Here is a 9,247-nt window from a genome sequence, read left to right as displayed (position 1 = left end):
AGGTAGTACTTTTGCAATATGCTCCCAAGTGGGAAACATGTTTACAATTAAATATAGCTTGATTATTTGGAATGAGACAGAAAACAGGCTTAAAATTAATTTCGATTCTAGTTTCGAAGTGCGGCACGATCTCCGTATGGCATAACATGGGCACACGTTCTGGGATGTGTGTGTGGCATTTACACTATAGGATGCACTGCAATCAGCGATGTCAGCACCCGACTTGTTCCATTAACCGTGCGCGCTCATTATTACCATCGCGCATGATTCTTTTAATTAGAATGCGTGCCCGTCTAATGCACACACAATGATTTTCTTGGCCGTTTCTGTTTGTTGTGGCTAATAGCAAATGGTTCATCCGGGTGAAGGGTATCCTATCTATTGCACACATCTTGATCTGGTTGACCATTTCTTTTGTTTTCGCTGATTAAAAAAAGTTCATTCTGTCTATTGCACACAATTTTGTCGAAGGATTACTAATTATAGTGGCGTGTTAGTACCATCATGTAGTAGTGAATCAAGCCTGATTGATATCAGTCGTTAATACGTGCAACCACACAAACATTTGTATCTCTAAAGCTTTATAGTTGTAGTATATAAGTAGACTGACAAATACCATTAGGTAGTAACAGACTGACAAAACTATATCGACACATCGCCTGGTGGATGTACTTCTGATATGAGCCTGACTATGGAACAAACTTTCTTACCACCTCATGATCCTGAGGGCAAAGAATTCAGAAGCATGAGTGACCCAACATGGTTAAGGAATTTCCGTATCCGCCGCTGGAGCTTAGCTATGATCTTGTCAAGCGTAACGTCACTCTTTCTCGCTGATTCTAGCTACAGCGTTTTCCATGACAGCAATGCACACCTGATATATATCCTCTTCTACATTTTCCAATTCTAGGCGGGTGATGTTTGAGTATTGTTGTTCATGTTAAATTGGTGGGAAAACTGTGTGTTTTGTACTCGTGGCAACATCAAGCGGGAGTTCATTTATAAGAAACACTGAACCACTCTTTTATATCAATGTATTCGGCGAGAAAATTGGCATGTATAGTTTTTTAAATTGAAAGACTGTCATACAAAAATTTGCTCCACATTGCTTTTTTCTTGTAAATAGCCAATCAGGAACATTTTCCACATTAATGTTCTCGGGCCGATGTGAACAAACGAATACATGTCGGAGACCACTAAATGTATCATGGAGAAGAGCATGCAGTTTGGTATGAAATTATGTTGATCATATGAAAGGAAAAGATCAGAATTGATTGGTTTCCTTTCAATTCCAAAATCAAGAAGTTCTTCTATCTGCACACCGATGGTCACTGACTTCAAATCAATACCAAATATTCTCAGCAACATGTGTAGGTGTCATCCATTTGCCATGTGTTAGTGTATTAATTCACATTTTTTGTCGCAGGCAATAAAAGAAAGAAATGTCTTGTGGAATAAACATAGCTCTTCTTGTGCGTCATTTTCCACTTAGAATCAATCAATGTTACAACGCCTTGAATATATCAATCATACTTGGAAAGTACAAGCGTCTCGACACTCAGAGAATCATATAGGGTATTATAAGTGCCTATGTTAGGTGAAGATGTGTTGAACTGGACGAATATGAGATGACTCACCTATTATGTTCTCTTTAGATACACCACTTCATATTTTGAGATGCAAACATTTGAATAATCCTGTCGATCAAAACCACTTACTTTTTTAGGGAAGCCATATCTTGAATATTCTCTTCTATTTGTGCTAGCATGTACATTTTTATCAATGTGTAGGTTGCAAGAAGAAAAACAATGCCCTTCCTAATGGAGAAACTCATGGCCAAGCTCGTGGGCCACATTGTCCTTCCTAATGGTCGTATTATACTTATTACCCTTTTGTGACACACCACGAAAATTCGGAGCAATCTGTGATGGTCCATATATATATTTATACCTAATAAGTTAGTAAAAAGTCATCCTGATCTTGTCTATAAATTGGCTATATTGACGAGACGTGTACCTGCAAAACATACAAACTACAATGTACAAGTACAAAATTGTATAACTACACTAAAATCTACAAACTACACTAAAATGTACAACTAAAACTAATACTGCACTAAATTATCTACATTGAAATCTACAACAGCACTACACTAAACTAAAAGATTGAACTTGTGCACAAGTATTGAAAAAGAAAATGCTTCGAGTGGGTGGAGGAAAAAAATTCATTGTAAAGGAGTTGCGGTAGAATGAGGGCATCTACAACAGAACTCTGCATACCCGCCCTAAGCGCCGAGACGGGATGTCGGGTTAGTGGTCAGACAAAAACACGCCACCTAATGGGGCGCCACATAGCCGGCACAAATGCCCGTACTGACCTGCACTCCCCATATCCAACGCATATGTGGAGCGGATATCGGATGCCTAGGTCCGGCCAACTATGGCCCACCCAACTATGGCCCACTCAACCCCACATTATTTGGACCCTATCCGCCTCTGGATGAAACCCTGACCGCATTCCTCTCTACACCACTCCCTTCCGGTCCACTTCCCATCGCTGACAAGCTCCTGTCCGTTAGTTTGCATCCTTCTCCGCCATGGTGGGCAGCGGACCTAAGTCCTACACCACCCCATTCGTTGACCCGGAGCTCGTCCCACGCAGGCCTATGGAGGTGGTCGTACGCCTTGCGCTCCATACTGGGGAGGAGTCCACCTAACTGCAGCGGCCGGACTCGATCCGGCTAGAATCCATTACGTTCGCACAAATGGCAAATGGATCTGACGTGAGGCATGTCGTCGCTAACTCCCCACTGGGATTTGCTTGACACGACTGGTCAGCTGCCTCATCCGAACTTTTTGGAGTGGCTGTAATATTTGAGTTAATGGCATGCATGCCTCCATACAAATCCACTTCATGAAAGTTCTCGCTTTTTCCGGTGCTGCTTGAGGCTGTGCCACTCAACTTAAGCATCCAGCAGAGCCAACCTGTGTTTCCGGTTCATCCCATTCCCAATGGACAAGACTCTAAACCTGGATTATTTTATACTGGTCCGAGTTCTCTCCTATTTGTGCTAGCTAGCTGCGGTTTCCTATGGATGGGTTCGACATGTGACAGGAAGAAAAGCAATGCCACCACCTCATATATCATGTGCTTTTGAGGGGTTGCATGCTGTAACTTGGAAAGGAAATATATTATTTTATGGAACCCCGAAACTAAACTGGACCATCCATTCCTTCTGATCCATAGGATAAGATGGATGCCTAGACCAGAAACCTAGTTTGCATTACAACCATATAAATATTGATGGAGTACGATGGTTTCATTGCTAAAATTGTAGCTTCCAATGCGACACTTAACTTTAGTCCGGTTAGTGGCGGCGCCGGGGTGCCCGGCGGCCGGTGATGCAGACTTTGGTGGTGCCGTGGTGCTCAGGTTGTCAAAGTCATATTCTTCAGTCTTGACAGCATTTGCGACATGACTTTACAGCCTATAGATAAATCCGTGGCGCCTGAACAATCGACGACCTATTCTTTTCACATAAATCATGGCAAACTCAAGAATGGGTCTATAATTGTTGTTACAAAACAACACTTGTAGCATAGAGTACGTCGTCAGATATGATTGGCTAATCTTGTGCCACTTTGGTTACAGCTCAATACTTAAGTAAGCTAAAATAGTTGTAGAGATGGTTTCTTATTCGCCGGAGACATCCTCCTAGCCATGCCTTTGTACTGTATCAGTTCAATTAAAATTCACAATTATTCTTTTAGTCAACTTCATTACACAGGTTTGAAAATTACAGACTGTCTATTGAGTCAATGCATGTTACCATGTATACGTGGTAAGTCAAGATTCGTTTGGACTAGAAGGGTTAGTGCACTTTGCAGCGCTGAACAAACATGGCATTTCTCCACCTTATTGTATGAATACACTGATTTTTTGTGCTATTTTACAACCTTCTCTACTGATGTGATCTAAGTAATCTACAACATAGATTTGCAGTCGCAAGTTGCAAGTTCAAGAGCAGAAAAAATCACAATTCGCAGCTCACCGGTCAAGTCTTCACAAACAGATGTTGAAGCAGTCTCAAAGTTTATTCAAGAGTTCAAGATTGTGAAGATTGACAGGCAGGCTCACAGGGTGTGGCGCATGAAATTGCAAAATTTAGTTTTGATAGTAGGCGTGACGGTGTGTTTTGTAATAGTGGTCCGTCCTACGTGGCAAACTATGTAATGAATGATTGTAAGAATGTTCATTTTTAATTAATATATTGATTGAGTTTAAAAAATAATTCTTTAAATGCACTGCATCGGCGATTTATCAACGATACCAGTGTAGAATTTGATAACTATACACACTGTAACCAATACATGTTCTTGCTGTACATTTGACACTCCAAGCCTTTCTCCAAGAGGATGGCTTCTTACTTTCATGAACATGGAAGACAAAACAATTATACTGTTGAACTAGAAGTGAATAACACAAAAGCAACAATAAAACAAGGATTTAGCATACCAATGATTTCAATACTACAAATGTTCAAAATAATAACCACGCTTGGTCATGTGACAAGTCGGCTTTAAAATTATGTAAAGTTGAAGTGTAACTTCTATGTAAGGTAAATAAGACGACCGGGAACTAAATATAATTGACATGGTTTGAGTATGCCAAGCTTGGTTCAATTTTGATGTTTTCATGAAGCACATACTGCCAACGCAAGAGATTGTGGGATAATACTCATGGATGCTACTTCAGAACCAATTCACTCACCATACAAATTAATGGAGCTAAAAAACAAAAACTTCCACCTACTAGGAACCATGCAGTGATGAGTGAGCAATTCAAGCAAGTAATGCCTTAAGAATCTAGATATCAATAGAAATTATACTAAATAAACTTGAAGAGATTTTTATGGATAATACCTTAGCATCAATATATTTAAATGACCATATAACAATACCGTAAGGAAGGGAGCTACACAAAACCGTCGTTGTTGCTAGGACCAACTGTTGAAGTTCCAATATTAGATTTTCACCCTGGAAAGAAAGTCTCACGAGACTCCACGAAAATGCCTTCAACAAAGAAATGGCACGCAAGCACCAACATTTCCATGTACAACCATCGAAGGACAAACCTTGAGTTTTCACCCCCAGAGCTGAATATACGTTACTCAAAAGAGCACCACTAAACAAAAGAAGATGTGTGCTGCTCTCACCACTTGCCGAAGAAGATGATGTTGTATAGAGGTGTACATCCACACACAATGATCATGAGAAACTGAGATTCAGACCGTTCCACAACATACATGCCTTGAGATACCTGCATGTGGCAAATTCCTCTCATGGATATTAACACCCAACCAGGGCCAGGCCTGCGAGACATGAACTACAGCCCAATGGGGATAGCCAACGCCTTGTGCGTACATACTACAAATCTAATGTGGTAGAGACGGACAGAACCAAGGCATGACAAGCCAAAGCCGCATCCTTCCCACTCTACCATTGCATCACCTCAGTAAGTCGTTGTTTCTGTTACAACACCACTTCACAACCGACTTAGCCTTCGGGCAGTCCCCAGGGACCCGCTACTCGTCGCAAGCCAGGTCTGGGAAGGCCTAGATCCGCGGCCACTAGCGTTGGCCGTCACAACGGCAAACAAACAGAGCCATTGCAGTTGTCGCACCACCGCCAGGAGCACGCAACTACATGCCCGAGTACCGGCCTCTAGCACAACCTACAAGGAGCCACTATGCACATGTCACTGTTAGAGGCTCCATAGGCGGCATCACAAAGGCCTCGGCCCTATTGCATACCACCCAAGCACCATAGGTTGAAGAAGGTATGATAGCCTATGGTGTCGCACACCTACTGCCGCAAGGATGTGAGTTCTGGGAAATAAACCGCGCCGGAGCGTGGGAAGACACGGGAGGTCCTGCCGTCACCATTCACCGCACATGGATTTTGCGAAAGTTTAGCGAGATCAGACCTTGGTTTGAATTGTTTTCAAAATCTGACCCTTTTTCTACTACCAAGGTCGATGGCGGTATGGTAGACAACCTAGCGCCGGGGCCCTAGACGATAGGGGTGCACGCCCTACCGCAAATAATTTCTAAGTATCAAATACACTGTGTCTATTCACCTGTCATCGGGCACCTCGAAGGTAGGGGTACACAGGCTACTGCCGGCCTATCTAGTGGTAGGGCAGCACTGCACTAACGTGGATAAGTTTCCTACCGCCAGGTACCTTGGCGGTAGGCTGGTATACCCTACTGCCATCGACCTTGGCGGTAGGAAAATGGTCAGATCCCGAAATTTTCTCAAACCTGGGTCAGATCTCACGAAACATTTGCAAAAGGGTCAGAACACAAAATTTGGCCCGCGAGGCAGAGGGAGGGGGGAGTGGGTTGATTTTTGTGTACTAGTATTTTTTTGAAAAGGAGGATTACCACCATTTTATTAATTATTCACAAAGACCTTACAAAGTAGTACATTAGGTAGTCTGAAGCCACCATCTAAGGAACAACGATCACTACTCATATCCACTTGATGAAGGGGTGCCGATACTTCGAGGCTAATACCAAACCGACATCACACCAAAGCCTAACATCTAAGCCGGAGACCCCAACTGAGCCACATACTGGGTTTGGGGTACAAACCGGTTCAACGCACTATCACGTGTCGTCGCCGCCGTCTTCCACCAATGCATCTTCAGATTAGAAACTAACGCACCGACCATGCAAAGCCTCTCTGCCATCGACGCCACCATGACGCCAGACAGCGTCCTCCTCCTGCGTGAGTCCATCTCCGCACATCGGACACCGAGTCTTTACCGCGCCTCGCCGCCGAGATCCACCGCCATCAATGTGTAAGATGAAGCACCGCTCCACCTAGTAGTGGTTTACAGATTCTGCAATAAGGTTAACTCTTAACCCAAGTCACATGTCCATGCTTACCTAATCTGATCAGGTGTCTGGGCCTAGAGGACATCTCTCCGTATTGAAGGGACAAATCCCATCTTAGTCCATCATGTCTCGCGACTCACCCGAAAGCTACCATTATAACTACCTAGTTACGAAATAGCATTCGATAGACCCTGGGTGACTCGATCCTCATTCCGAGAACAAGTGAGGATCTCAGGCCTTGGAAATGGCATACACATTGTGCTTGATACTAACAGATGACAATATCTCGATGTGTCCCAAAGTAGGTATGTCCAACTAGGTGATCTCCATTCCTGAGTCCATACTATCGGTTTAGCATCTCAATGCCTAGAACTTGTTAAACGTAAATATCAACCGAATCATATACTACTCAAAGGGTATGTGTTCGCTTGATCTTATCGACTAAGGGCCATTAGAACAATCATCATATAATATATAGTTTCGTAAACAAGTCAGGTGCTTATTTATACATATCATTGGTGATGCTCAAGGACAATCCAAATAAGTCATGAATACATATGGAAATATCATCATCACATGATTGCCTCTAGAGCATAACTCCGACATCCGCGCGCGTCCACGGACGTATATGGCCTAGATTTGCCAACTCCGGTTGAAGATACTATTCTACCGTGGCCTTGGTTAGGGGGGAGGGATCTCATGTGCAGCATCATTATGACAAACAGTAAAACAAAACTAAAATAACAACTGTATTTCTCAAACATAAAAATATATCCAAGTTGTTCCAAATATGTTTGCAGTATTAAAAAAATGTTCGTTTATGTTTTGGAAAATGTTTACTTCTCTCAAAAAGTCATCTTATGTAGCTCTGGAAACATGCGTGTATTTTACACAAAGAGAATAAAGATGACGCAAAACAGAATTAGAAGAGAAAACTGATAAAAAGGAGAAGGAAAAACATAAAGTACGATATATAGTAAAATAAAATAAAGAAACATAACTTAGAAAAATCAAAGAAAATACAGAGAAACCAGATGAAACTGAAAACCAGACAAACCAAAAAATGAAAGGAAACAAAACTATCCCTCAAAATAACAAAAAACAAATAAACTAAAAACCGCCTAAGCTGGGTAAAAACCCACCTGAGGGCCTCTACTGAGCTTGCAGGATGGAGCTGCAATTAATGTGAGCATTCGCTATGCCTCACAATAAGGGAGTCATAGCTTTTGCAGCTATTTGGATATTGATTATTGAAGATTGGTTAGTGTTTGCCTTTATAGCACATCTAATTTGGATAAACCAAGAGGTGAACGGGACAAGCCAATGAAGATAACGTAGAATGGCCCGTGCGTGATTTCCGAAATTTGATCGTTGGTGCCTCTGGTTGCACGGATAATCATACATCTACTGATCAGCTGTTTTTTTCTCGATTGTCACTCCCTAGCCTAGGGCATAACAGGAAGCCGTTGCTCGGATCCATTGTCTTCGTCGATTGCCTGGTACGAAAGCGACATGGCGGCTGCTCTATCGACTATGATCACTATGCCGATCAACTACGGAATTTCCTGTCATTGAGATTGTTAACTTGATTGTAGGATTTTTTGTTTAAATATATTTAAAGAGATATAATATATTTCTCTGATTGCAAAACATTATACTTAAGTGCCATATACATATACTCATGTTTTGATATCTTCTATACAACAAGAGTCATCTCCACTAATTTATTTATCTAAACATGCAAGCATGACATCTCACCATATAATTATGTATGAGATATGTCCCACCTTAATATCCAATCATGCATGGAAAAGACCCACCACAATATTCAACCATGGATGGAAAAATGAGTTAGATGTATTTTATTTAGATTCAATAAATATTGTTACAATTATATAGAATCAGTATAATAAGTCAGATGTATTTAATTTTGATTCTCATATTATCATGCTAATTTTCATCAGCCAATTTCGGCAGCAAGGCGCGGGGTATCCTCTAGTAAGATATGTTCTCCTGTTACACATATTATATGATATTGCCCCTCCGGCTCATATTCCAGCTTCGACCCTCTCGCCGCTACTCGGTGTGATGACCGAAACCATAAGGATTTAGAGATCCGCCACACAGAATGGGGATCAAGGTGACAAGAGCATCAGGGTGAGGATAGGAGCTAGATGAAGGGGATGATGGGAATCCAAAGATGTTTCCTTTATTGCCTTCTCTGTGTGGCTGACAGCTTAAGTACAACGCACACACTCAGCGGCCACTGGGCCACATGCAACCCATGGCGACTCATTGAGCGACGGCCCGACATTACTCTCATCAGCTTCTTCCATGTCCACTGAT

Source organism: Triticum aestivum, chromosome 1B (genome assembly GCF_018294505.1).
Source record: "Triticum aestivum cultivar Chinese Spring chromosome 1B, IWGSC CS RefSeq v2.1, whole genome shotgun sequence".
NCBI lineage: Eukaryota > Viridiplantae > Streptophyta > Magnoliopsida > Poales > Poaceae > Triticum > Triticum aestivum.
The sequence above is the reverse complement of the archived record's forward strand: the minus strand, read 5'-3'. Positions refer to the sequence as shown.